The sequence below is a fragment of the Spodoptera frugiperda genome, chromosome 12 (assembly GCF_023101765.2).
Source record: "Spodoptera frugiperda isolate SF20-4 chromosome 12, AGI-APGP_CSIRO_Sfru_2.0, whole genome shotgun sequence".
In the NCBI taxonomy this organism is placed as follows: Eukaryota; Metazoa; Arthropoda; class Insecta; order Lepidoptera; family Noctuidae; genus Spodoptera; species Spodoptera frugiperda.
Window position 1 is genome coordinate 569288 of NC_064223.1, and position 14382 is coordinate 583669.

Consider the following 14382-nt stretch of genomic DNA (forward strand, 5'->3'; position numbering starts at 1 on the left):
ATAGTACATAATACAGTTATTATAGTATAAAAGCCTAATAATATTCGCCCGTTACAAGTGTGTTACTTACTACATGTAGTGGGTGTGATCTCATTCCCATACATTGGCTATAATGCTAGATTTTCCATGTTATTACTACTAAGTTCTAAATAGGAAATACAATAAATAAATAAGTATATATCACTAACATAATAGGTACGTTTATTGACATTAATTTAATCATTTACGGATGTACGTAATTAGGTACGATATACCTATTTATTTAGTTTTATTTACTTTATAGAAGTATGTGAATGATATTCTATTAACAAGACATGTATATATGTTGACTATTAATATAGGTCTTAAAATAATACTCAATACAACATATTGGTTCATAATTAATGGTTATTTAACTACGAATTTTACTTACAATTTTTAAACATGACACTTAACGTAAAAAGTTTAGGCGTATGCGCATGCGCATGTATGATTGTATACCCGCTTACACCTACTTACTACTAAAATAGTAGTTTTAACACTATAGTTTTACATAGGTGACATATCACAAATCCAAACACCATTAAAATTAAAACTATTATGACGTCATTATGATTTTGGTAACCATTTATTTTGACTTATAACTTTGGTATAACCGGGAGAAATATTATGGTTTTCTCAGATATACATAATATGCAACTGTTACCGAGTTTAGACATAACAAGATATATGAAAATATTGTTGTACGGTACCTTTATTGTTGCTTATTAAAACATTTTGGTGATTATGTTTTAAGCAAAATATGTCTGTATTAGGAGATACCGCTCTTCCATAGCAAAATTACTCACAAAATAAACAGTAATTGGCGTGTCAAACTAAAAATAAACAACCTTTTGGTCTTCACTGCAATCAGCCAAAAATAATGAGTTCAGATCCGCTTAAAATAACCTCTTCTTAAACTAAGGTCATCCTAGATTAAAAATATAGACAAAATAGCTTAATTCCACACATTGGGTACAACATGTATGTCCCCAACAGTTGGGTGAATACCAATGTGGCCATCTAACATTTTGTATGCCAGGCAACTGCACACGATTTCTATGGTCGGGACTCGCTCTAAACATTTTGAATATTGATCAACCATAGTGCCAGTTTACGACTTAGAAAGGGACAAGATGTGTACAAATACACAATTTTGAGGGAAAGTTTCCTTTTAGTTTTTGGAAAATCGTCACACGTTTTGTATGCTTGAATGGGAAACGGACGCAATTCTACTCTATCTTAGCTGTGATTCGATTTTATATTGTTGTTTTTGTTGTATAATGTAATTTTAAATGTTTATTGTCTTGGGAACGCTTGTTTTGTTTATTTTAGGTTGTTCACTTTCAATTATAGATGTGTTAAGATCACGCTTAAGTTATTCTACATTAATTTGCTTTTCTGGTTCCTCTGGCAATCATTGTTTCCTATCAATCTAACATTTTGCATTCTGTTTTCTTTTAATCATTGTATTATTTCTCTATATCACGATTTTACCAAAGACTTGCAATGCTTCATATCATTACCATATAAGATAGCCGAAAGCTAGCTCTCACAAAACCTATTTGTTTAAGTTGCATGTCCTCTTTTACGCAGCGTAAAAATCTGACTAAAATATTTCTTTATACTTACATACATACTTACCGCCGTATTCAGAGTCATTTAATGGTTACTTAACCCAGTCCCTATAGCAATTGTTTTTGGAACAAAATCGTTACTAAGAAATAGTTTTAACTAACTATTAAACGTCTTTGAGTGCGACAGTTAGTACAGTGACTATCTGTTGACCAAAGTAAACAGTTAATGCTATGGACACAATGTCTCAAATATTGTTTGCGCCCATTAATAGTTTCCGTTTGTTTTTGCGCGTTTCCTGTTAGTCGTTAAGATATTTCGCTTATCTCAGTTCAAAGGGTAATCAGTGTGAGAAAGATTTAGTTTACATTGATGCTTATTGTAGATTAGTTTGGCTTATTAATCTTATTATACTTCTTTGTCGCATCCTTATGCTTTTACTCCAGAGTTGTGCTATGTAGCTATGCTACGAAGATGTAATAGCTAAGCTGTGAAACTATGTGAGCGTTTCCACTGATACTAAACTATAGTAGCACGCAACTTTTCTATTTCTTTTGCTATTGAATTGACAAAAAGCTGTGGCCTGTTAAAACACCTCTGCGGTTTTTGAATGTAATTATAAACTTTATTATTACCTATAACTTACTTAACATAACATTACTTAACTAACTAAAGTTTACTTTTAACAAATGATACTTTTGTGTTGTTTATATTATCTTGTTTTGCTACAGTATGAGATTTTATCACTTTTAAAGCTGGCTTTAATATAAAACTTCTTTTATCGTCAAAACTATTGCTATCTCGCTCTGTTTTCAAGATGGCAACAATGCCAGGTAAATTTTATAGATGTCAAGTTTATGAACGAGGTGGCTCATCTTTTGTGGTGGTTTTAAAATTCATGGGTTTATGGATTTTTGAGGGCATGGGTGCGTTTTTAAATAATATGGTTTGATTTTATGGAATGAAATGATGTGCTGTTGTAGTTTTGCGGGTTGTTAAATATAATAATGTGATCTTGAAAGTATTAACTGCTATTTTTCTATTGAAATGTATAAACTGTATAATTTTTAAAAGTGTCACCTAATTTAAATAAGAGAGATCGATCAATGCCGCAATTTTATTGGCTAAATGCTACACTTATTAGGTACAAACAGGCAACCATGCAAATGTCATCGCACCACAAACAGACAGTACACTCCATTTCTATCAACATGCGCAATTAATGGCCAATTGTGCGGCTGGACCAACCGCCTTCACTGAGGTCATCGTACGCAAATAAATCTCAACTAAACAACACCCTGTATGACCAATTTCTCATTTAATCTACATTATTTGCATCTGCTGTAACACCAAGATGGAAATCGAACCTTACATTTGGTGTTATAAAGTTTACTTTTGCAAAATTATAACTCGTTCGGGTGTCGGCGACAAGAAATCGTTCTGCGAATCGCCTTTACTTATTTGTTACGTACTGTGTCTGAGAAACATTGAATATTTGAACAGTTCCAGGTTAAAGAGGTTGCCATACTTTAGTTTTTAAATTTGTTTATTTTTAAAAGCTTGAATCGGCGTCTCGTTTATCCTGGTTTTGATTCATGGTTAGGAACAACTTTGAATTTTGAAAGCACCTCCTCACAGAAAAGCGACGTGAAACAACCCTTGCGTTGTGTTTCGTTGTGTGAGTGAGGTTAGCGGAGGCCCAATTACCTCCCTTCCCAATCCCCGATTCCCCAACTACCTTTACATTCCTAACTTCCTGGCAACGCACTTGAAACGCCTCTGGTGTTTCTGGTGTCCATGGGCGACGGCGCTTGCTCACCATCAGTTGATCTGTCTGCTCGTTTATCATTTTAGCAACTACTTTTTACTTATTGATATGTTCCTTTAGGTGTATTAATTAAAGCAATGTAAATGATTGTTCGATGTACCAAATTAACTAGTGATTAGATTAACTACAAAACCAACATTGTAAGTCAAAGTTTACTTAATAAATTACGTCCCAAATCAAAATATTTAACTCCATCGTCAATCATATTGATCGAATACTATTTTCAGTCAATCGAGTAACTCGATACTAGAAGTGTTATTATCATAATGTTGCCAGACTTCACATAAATCAGCAATAATTGTTAATGGCACGGTGTTGCGGACCAGTCTTGCCAAATTAGGAGCAAAACTTTTTACTCGCGTTGACATATCAGTGGTTATTTCGTTACGAGTTCTAAACTTGGTTCTTTGGATCAGAGAGCTAAAACTGGGACTAAATACAGAAGTATTGGATGTTAGTAATGTAAGACGTGATGGCAGGATAGAATGTTTTTGTCATTACCCTCGCTTCACCTCGTCTTAAGGGCTGACAGCACATTTGACAAAGTCTTAGCAGTAGCACTCTCTGATAAACTTGCATTTTCTAAACTTCGATCACTAACCTCCTACCAAGACAGTTTTAACGTCTACTAGCTTCTGTCAGCGGCTTCGCCCGCGTTCCCGTAAGATAAAAAGTATCCTATCACTCAAGTCAGCTTATACCCTCTCTGAATACCAAATTTCATTAAAATCCGTTCAGTAGTTTCAGCGTGATTGCTGGGTTAAATCCAAACATATACACATTCACATTTATAATATTAGTGTGATGAATTAGTTTCACTCAATTCTTATATTTTAGCAGCATTATGAAGGAATTTGGGAGTATTACCCACATACAGTTCACAAGAGATAGTTCCTGAATACTTCATACGTTCAAAGTAAAGTTCTACCATAAACTTATAATTCTGTGTGGTCTGAACTGTTTACTAATTCGCTAATTATGTGTTGACGAGCCTGAGACAGTGAGTGACAAGTCTTTCTATGACTATTTACCATGGCGATGTCTTTTTGATGGTAATTGTTCCTCAAGTTGCCGCTTTGGTTAAAGCTTTATGCCTTGACACGCCTTGCGGAGCCTTTAGTTTAGTTTAAGGACATCGTATTGTGCTTTGAAAGGTGTGTGGTCAGTGGTGATAATGCAATTTATGAGATTATTAGCATCTTCTTTTTCTTTATTTCCTTTTGCTGTTGTATTTAGGATTTGCATCAATGTCCTTGTTCCCTGTCTTTGGTCTTTCCATCGCTTTTACTACTATCTTCGTTTCTTATTCAGCTTTATTTTAGTAAACTTTTTTTTTGAATGATGGAGTAAAATCGTCCAATGACTTCTTCAGCCTTGGGCGAGGCTAGTCTGACACTCCCAGGATTATTCACTAAAAACCACCCGTTCCTACTCCTGCTTTTCGAACCGGAGTATCGGTAACTCGCTAGCCATCCGCAGCTCCAGTTATTTAGTAAACTTATCCCAACAATGCAAGAGCCATTCAGAATCCATAAAACTCATAACTCCTTCATCCATACTAAAATAATCAACTACTTTAATAACTTAATTGTTAAACGCGAGCACCATGCTTAAATTCGCATCAATAAATTTTTTAACATTGTAAAATTTACATTGAGATGCATTATATTGTAAAACGAATATAGTGATTAGATCATTTGCCGACTGCACTTTTATGAGTAGTATGCAAGTATGTTTTTAAGCAAGATTTTTCACAATGGAATCATAATAAAAACCTTTTAAGCCTTGCTTTGTAATATAAAGAGGTATAAACATTCTTGATTGTTAAAATCAGTGTGAATTTTAAGTTTTTATTGTAGAAAATTGTTCTGTTTGTGTTAATTCAATGGTAGCTTCTGTGTTTTAAGTAATTCTAGAATAAATGTGTGCCTTTATCATTGTCAGTAGTAGTATTTCTTATTGCATGATAACTTCTTTCTTATTTATTTTAAAACTTCAATGCTTTTAACAGGACTGTTTGTGAAATATACAAATATTAATTCTGCTTTATCGCAAAAATGATTTTGCATGTATAAAAATTACCTAACTGTCATTTAACTAGTATATTAGTACCTATCTTTTTAATGTTGGGTTTTACAGGTTCCAAATAACCTTTTCCCTTATTATTATTATTCCATTCACTGTTACAAAATATAACCAAAAACCCCCACAAACCTGACACTCAGCATACCAGTATCTATCCAGAGTTATCTCCTAGCGTTGTTTGCTCACACAACAGTGCGCCGGCGCAGGCACGGTGCTCAAACACGCCTGTGTTTGGACCTCACGGATGTCAGATAGGGTTGACACTTATATGCTATTTATCTTAATCTTTTATTTTATGTTTCTGTATATCTGTACGGTTTATTTTTGGTACCTATTCAAATGTTTTTTTGGTTTGTATGTAAATGAGATTTATTTATGTTGCGTTCTGTATTTTTATATGAATACGAAGTATTTTTGTGATAACTTTGTTGTAATAATACGCTGTGATTTGTTTATCGTGTGATTCTCAAATTCTTAACGCAACGTCACGCCTTTTTATCCGCGAAGGGGTAGGCAGAGGTGCACATTACGGCACGTATTGCCGCTATACAATGTACAACCACTTTTCACCATTTGTGTTATAAGTATCATGTAATAGGGGGTAGCCTATTGCCATATACAGGGCACAATTTCAGACTATGCTACTATTGAGAAATTTCCGAAACAAAAAAAAAGCCAAGTAATACTTTGCCGGACCCGGGAATGAACCAAACCTCTTCTCCGTTAGTCGCACTTGCGACCAATGAGTGAACAGTCTCAAAGTCTATATTTATATTTTTAAGCTTTTTCATAGTTTCTTTGGGTGCATAGTTATTAGTAAGTAGTAGCTAGATATTTAACTTGAGTGACAACCCTATTAGACAGGTTTATGACATGTAGTCATGCACTAGGAGGGAGGGAGTGCTCGGAGTGATAAATCTGTTCAGAACGTTTTATGATTTATCTATATTTGTGACAAGTTCATACCTTATCATGGCAGTATCGAGACAATGCATATTTCAACTCTTTAGGTTACACTGAAATGTGTCCTAACTTTGAAATGTCTCCATATTATGATCACAAGGAGAAACTTTCAAAAGACCCCTAAGTTTTGGAGAAAAAGACTAGTAAGTACCTGGTTCTCTAAATAGACCAAATCCTGAACGATATGAAGCCTATATCTTGCTAAAAACCTTTCTACTCCATGAAGGATAGAAAACACGATTGACGATAGATAGTGAAGCCTATAAAATAAAAACATTAAATTAAAACAATAATATGTAAAAAAACATAATTTTATTATAACTTTCGTGAGACATACTAAACTAATTATTATGTTATCAGCTTACCCACGTAACTGTTTGACGAGGAACTCGACTAGTTTCAAGCCCTGCTAGAGGCTCATATTCATGAAAAACATCAATAAATATTAAACAAACAAATTACTAACTAAGTACCTACCTATAATTCTTTGTTCACAATATACAAGCTTGCGAACTCAATACAAAATGGCTGATTGGCGTTCGTTTTTAACCAATAAACATTATTGTGAAGTAAAATTAAAAAAAAACGAGACAATAGAAGACTTTCGCATGAGAAACAAGTGTTTCCCATACAATATTGGCTGCGCATGCGCAATAAAAACGTGTCGCAGCCTCATTGGTGACGAACAAACCTCAAGACAGACAGTTTTACGTCATACCCGCATCGGTTTAACTGCTAGGGTGGTGTAAAAAGAAAAAATAATCGCTAAAATGAAAAAAAAGGGTTGAAATTATGAGTGAAATCGTTGTGAGACAAATAAAGAAACAATTTTTTTTGGTTTTTAATATCTAAACATAATGTTAACCCAGGAAAAAGTACTGCTTGATTTGTCTGTTACGAAATTCTTAGTAAGAGAATGCAACCAGAAGCGGATTTTTGTTACCAAATACTAATAACATAGTACAAGTTCATTAGCCTACACAGCACATCTTAAAATAAAGAGACATCGTGACATTTAGCAATACTACCTATTCACAAATATAACCTGGACGATTCTTTGAAAATATTCTAATACATTCCTGCCCCAGTGTTTACGTTGCCTCAATGCATATGCGGTAGTAGTTATACCGTCCGTCCGTTCGTCCGTTTGCTTTAATAATAAGCCTGCGCCCGCGCCGATGTCACGAACTCCAAACATAGCCTCCAGCTAAACGTTCTCCGTTGGGATACAAAAATGAAAAAAGTGTTAAAAACTTAAGAACGAGTGAGGCGAAGTAAAAGAATTAACACGAGAATGATCTTTCATAAAAAACGTGTTAGATTTTGATCTTGATTTCGAAATTTTGTTCCGAGGTCATTGTGTTTGAGGTGTAATAAAAGTAATTGCGTTTATATGCTATGATGACGTGTTAAACTGTCTGGGTAGCTTAAATCCTTGTATGGGATACGGCGTTTAGACAGGGTGTAAACGGAACGCTTTCGAAAAACGCTATTTAATTTTATTTTTATGTAGTTTTAGTTTTCGTGTTATTTTAACATCAGCCTTAAGCAGTTGATTACAACTTACATAAAATAAACATTGAATTCCCTATTTTTTGGAAAATAAAACTCGTTTTTTACCATCATCTGTTTGCGGTGTTTGGGAGCATTCCATTTACACCCCCTGATAAGAGACAATAAAAGTCCTGTGTGAGTGACTTGGAGAAGTCATTGGATGATTTTGCCCCCTTAAAAAGCCTTCTTTGATTCCTCCCCTTTTTAGAAACCCGATAATTCTTGAAGCCACATGTAAATATATCAGCCATTACCTTTTATTTGTCTGTTTGGTGCTTTCAAAGTTCAAAACCAGAGGGTAGCGGGTTTCTTTCCCGTATCAAGTATCTGAATCCTCTCCCACGTTGGAATACCCGACAAACATATTAATTACAGTTCAAAAAACCTCTTTCTTCATTGTTTTAAGATCTTTCTTCTTAGAAATTACCGAAAAGTTAAGTTTGTTAATATTTTTATTCCACTAAACACTGCCACAGTTTTTAAATTGATATGTATATTGAAATGATGGTCTATTAACGTATTATATCGATTGTACGAACATCGAATATGTATCGATTAATTGATTAATCGTTCGCGTGTGTCCTTAAACGATTAATCGGGAATATTAAGAGACGTTTCTTATTGATATGCAGAGTTATTAAATCACTTTTTCAATTTTTAATTTATAAAATAAATGATATCCTTGAACCCATACTGTGAATAAATTAGTTTAGTACCCCACTGCTTTCGTTGGTTGAGCAAATATTTATTGGGTTTTAAAACTTCTGCATCAAGTAGTAATTGATTTCGCTGCATATTAAAATAAATTTGACTACTGAATGCTTCTTAATTTTTAGGGAAAAATAAAGTAAATAATTTGTTATTTATGGGTGCATGTGAATGTGAGTATTAAATAATGTTTAATTCAAAATTATTAAACAGGTTTGAATCTCTTGCTAATTGGTCTTTTGATTCGTTTTTCTCTCTATCTGTTGATACTAATGCTAAATGGTTTTTTTCTCGTCTATTGCCGAAGGAATCTATAAGCTCTGCTACATTTTTAATATTATCTAATTAATATAACTCATTACACTCCACTAGCTCTAATTCATATTTTTATATTGCAGTCTCACGTCTGTCTGTCCGGCTTTTTTTCTACCTGTCAATTGTAAATTACCAGTCTAGTTCCTAATTGCATCGTACGTCAATACGGGTGTGAATATAACAGAAGGTTCACTTTGCGAGACCTTAATTTTTAGTGCAATAACGTGTTTCATCATATTTTATCTTGATTGTAACGTTTTGGTGTTAAAGTAAAATGTACCTTAAAAGCTTAAGTTATCAATGTTTGTATAGCAACTCCAAACAAACTGTTGCATTTCAAAGAAGTTGGTCTTTGGGTCCGATTCTGAAATAAACGAGTAGATAAAGAAATGTTTTTGATGTTCTTAGATATAAGATTAGCATACTTACACACGCTATCCCCCACAATGTTACGACTTTTATAAACCCCATCCCAAACTACTTTTCTATCATTGTTGCTGTTTACAACTCTGGTCCTATTTTTATGTTTATTGGTCCTTCGGTACTTACCTGGTTTATGGTCTTTTAGATCGTGAAAGCCCAACTTATCTTGAGTTATGGCAATCAATGTCTGTGATCTAACGTCTGGTGGTATTTAGCCATATTGAAAATTGATATCTTGCGTAGTGATTGTTGTGTTTTTGCGAAGTCATTAATTACGAAGGTTTTTGGCTTGCGGTTAATTTGACGTTTTGGTCTTTTGACTTGTGTTGCTTTATGAAATTGTAATGCTTTCATTAGAGGTTAGATTTGATTGATAGAGTGGCAGGTTATTTATGGAGCTATAGAAGTTATCACATTAGTGACTAGTGCATTTTTAAGAGGTTAGCGGTAACAGTATTTATGTTGAATATTGTGGCTTATTGCTCCATGTCTTTTTTATTTGGTCCCTAAACGATTGATATAGCTTTGAAAGCGTTTTTAAAAGGTTACAATTCCAAACTAATTTAATGAATAAAATTATCTAAGCTAAACAAATAATTTACTTCACACTCCGAGAAGAATTATCACAAAAGATACATTTTAAAACAAGAAAGTATCGACTAACAAATCTTAAAGACGAATAAATCAGTCTTCGAAATAGCGTCCACCAAAGACATGTGGAATTTCTAACCGCACATAATTGATTTTAAATTATTCCAAAACACAATGTACTTTGTGGACTTACGTGTGAAGCATTCGGATACACGCTCGATAATCTGTGGGTGTTACTCACTTTGGGTTTTATTGACACTATATCTGCTTAGAGATTAAATTTTATGAATCTTCTTTTGGGTTCAAGCTTAAAATATTTCTTATTTTCTTCGCTAGAAGCTCCTAAAGTGTAGTTGTAAATTATCTTGAAGTGTGATTATAAAGACACATGTGAAAATTTGGGTATTTGGTCTTTATGGGCGAACGCGGTCCTAATGTGCATTAGAAAGCGTCTTTTAGAGTTCAAAGTCGCTAAAGTAAAGCAGTTAGTTTCAATCTAATCTAATGCTCTAATTAGGCTAAAAATTCCTATTCAATACCACACTCTACATACGATTCATCAAATTCATTTCAACGGCAAATAACTTCTAACATGCCTTGTTATTAATCATTAGAGAAGCATAGAGATCAAGTTTTTAAAACTGTTTTGTCTTTATCATCATTAGCGTGAAAGTAAGAGAGTACCGAACATTACTCGTTACATGCCTATCATCAATCATGACCACGCTTTACAATTCTATTATATCATCTTCTTTTGTTTCGACTAGAGATCTGGATTTGAAATCCATTTCGGTTACGACTTTTTAATGAAGTACAATGCAAAAAACTGTATGTAATTTCATTTGGCATTTTGACAGTATGTTATTTAAGGAGATGTTCTGTTGTGATTGAATTGAGGTGATTTGCTAGTAATTTGTTTTGTGTTATTACTTTGGAATCATTAGTAGACACGCTTCTGGTCCTTTGATTATGATTTTTACCGTCCGTATTAAGTAGGTATTAGGAGAACCTAACATGTTATTTTATTTGCACATCAGACAAAGAATACATCAACTTCAAACGTCTTTGATGTTCAAAAGCAAAAAGTTGATCGACACGATCAACGATTTTATCATATACCAACAAATAAATAGAAACGTTTTGCCACCGTCCAACTGTTGCTTATTAATAAAACAAATAAGATCAAACAGTAAGATAAGATGGAAGCTGTAGATGATGAATTACGAAATGACCTTTCATTGTTTTGAGTCAGCTAGCGGCAGCCACATAACGGGACTGGTACCCAATCAGGTACATCTCATCAAGCTCATCAAGTTACCTTCTTAATATACAAAAACTGTAATAAGATGTGAGAGTAGGTTTTTGTTTGGGTTCAATCGTAATTGAGATGGATGTACATGAGCATGTTTGTTTTCCTTAAAGTGTACATTCTCTTTAAGCAATAATGTCTCTTTATGAGAAGTATCACAAAATCTCATGAGAACAAATGAAAGAGGTATTTCATTTTGTTGTTTTTCGAACCGATCCAACTTTCAAACCTTCAAGAAAAGCATACTCCTTTTTTAAAATGCCAGCGACGCACCATCTTTGACTTCTCTGGTGTTGCCAAGCGCTGATCGCTTACCATCAGGTAACCCATCTGCTCTTTTGTCCCCTATTCCATAAAAATAGAGGTTTGCCTTAACTTCAACATTTCTGGACATCTGTAGAACCAGCCATCACAGAATTATGATCAATCTCATCATTTATAACAAACATAACTAAAACTTCTTCTACAAGTACAGTTAGTCACTCCACTCCTAACAAGGTACCAGCAACATTTGCAACTCAAGTGCCATAATTAAATTCACGGCTCGCAATTAAATTGTCAATCTCTAAGTAATGTACCACAGGTGGTGTAAGGTCAAGCGGTTATAGACCGTAATTGGATTACGGAATGGCTCAAATTAACTGGTGCATGATGTCTGCTGACGCTCAGATCAGACTGTTAACGCTTGGCTGGGTCGTCTTGTCAATTGTGTCTGGTTCATGTTTGGGTAGGTGCCCAAACAGCCTGGTACTGGTGACTTATACTGCCACACTCAGAGTCATTTAATGCTTACTTAAACTATTCTTTAGTAATGATTTTGTATGGAAAACAATTGCTAAGGACTGGGTTAAGTAACCATTAAAAGACTCTGAGTGCGGATAATCCGTGTTAGATAGGATTAGGCTAGTGATTGGAGTGGTAATACTTGTTTAGGGATTTTGATTCATTACTTGTTTGTTTTGTTGCATTGATTTCGTCTGTAGCTTGTTTGTGTATCTTTATGGAGTATTTTGTGTACAAATAGAAATCTTGTGTTTTGTTATAGATTATATGTTTAAGATATCCTTTATTGCTAATTTGTCTCATTATTTTTAAACTGGTTTATTGTAGGAGTAGTACTGCCATCATCATCATCTTAAAGTATTGTGCTGTTAGTCATGCTTTTAATGACATTGTAAATAAAATCTGATAAGTTGATCAAAAATATTAGTCCGTAGTGCCCGTGGTCGATAAAGATTTTTGTCTCTTGAATTCTTGATATTCATAACTTGCTCCATAATTTAATTATTATCTATCAACTTCCGTGAAAATATTTTAAACACAATCTTTGAATCTATATTCAGTTGCATATAATTACGTCCCACAGGTTTCTTCATTTATCTGTTTAATCTTATGAAAACAATGAAGGCGATCGCTTTAGCATTAAGAAACGTCAATTAATTTCGTGTGAATATGATATTTTCGTAATGTTGCGCGCGCGCAGTTACTCTTATAATGATGGGAGCGGCTTACGCGCATAAAGCTAAGGAAACTGCGGCAATCTCGGTGAGACTTGTTTTGTATCACACGAGACACGACTGTGACGCTAATGAACGTGTTGTTCGATAATAGTATTTATGTCAAATAGATTAAGGTTTAATTTCCAAATTCTTTGTGCACCTAAACCGTTTATAGAATTTCGGTGTAGGAAGAAATTAAATAATGACCATAGGGCTTAAATACAGATTTACTAAAATTCAATCGACAAAGAGGTGTTCTGTTCTATCTTTTTATCATTTTAAAAGATCCCATTAACAAAATGCTTGACCCACTTAAAAAATACACAAGCAATTTTTTATCAATACCCCTTCAAACACCCATAACCGACCTTGATCCAAAAAAATCGAAAAAACACATAAAAAAATAACATGACCAAGTTATCGGTATCACGACTGATACTGAGACAAATATTGTCGTTTGCGGTGTCCGGCGGGAAGTGGGTTCGATAGCGGGTCAGGTCTGAACAAGTCGACGGAAGGCCGCTCTCGGAAGCACTATCGTACCGTGTGAACGCCGCTATCATGCGCAGACGCACACCACCGAAATGGGCACCATTCGATTGAAACTGGATACTTTATGAATGGACTAAGTAAAGATAAACGGAAAGCTCGTTTACTCGGCTTGAGAGAAAAGTTTAAGACTTTCTTTTGAATAAATAATAAAGGATTAGGGGCTAAAGTTGCTTGGCATAATTATATAATGACGATTAGCTTAGTGGTCACATCATAACCCACAAAGCCATTGTTACATAAGTCGATAACGTTATAGGTATACATGTTAATGACCATATCAAAATACATAACAAAGTAAACCACAAAAACACCAGAGTTGATTTATCAAAAAGTCCGCAGACTGTCGACCCTACAGTCATTGTGTGACCTCGGCTGCGTTGTCGAAATCCAACGTCATTGGCCCACACGCTGGCTGATCTAAATCGACCATTTAGAATGGTTCCGGATTCTGGCTAATACTATGTCATAAGATATTAACTCAGTTCATTATAATCGATTGTCTTGTACTATCAAATGTAGCTATTCATTACATGAGTCATAATAAAAATCTAGCCCATTAAAATGATTATATTCTTCACACAGACTCAGAACTAGTTTGTAATTACATATTTTAAAACAACATTAAGTTTAACCACCAAAAAAGTGTGCGAGCTAGCCAAGTCAATCAAACGCTTCACCCAAGTCTACACTTACAAAAACCTTTCCAAAAATATGTATACTGTTGGCCTGTTGGTCGATTGCCCAACATTTCAATTTTTATGGTTTAAGCACTTCCTTTAACGTCAAAAGCATAGTCAACACTTAATCACCCAAACTTTTGTTTAGAGTGCTCTCAGACGTACTCTCCGTTGTCCGGAAGAGTGGAATCCGGTAAAGTTGTCAAGACCCACTCTTTGTGGCAACCTACAATGAGTCGTAAAGCTGCACTTGTTCGCCTACCTGCTTGCTCTCCATTGTTTTAC

General features: G+C 34.4%; 1 protein-coding gene across 4 annotated transcripts in view; it reads left to right on the forward strand.

The window, feature by feature from the left end:
* LOC118262320 (neurogenic locus Notch protein) overlaps nucleotides 1-14382 on the forward strand; it is a 139486-nt gene that overhangs the window by 1142 nt on the left and 123962 nt on the right. The window lies entirely within an intron of this gene.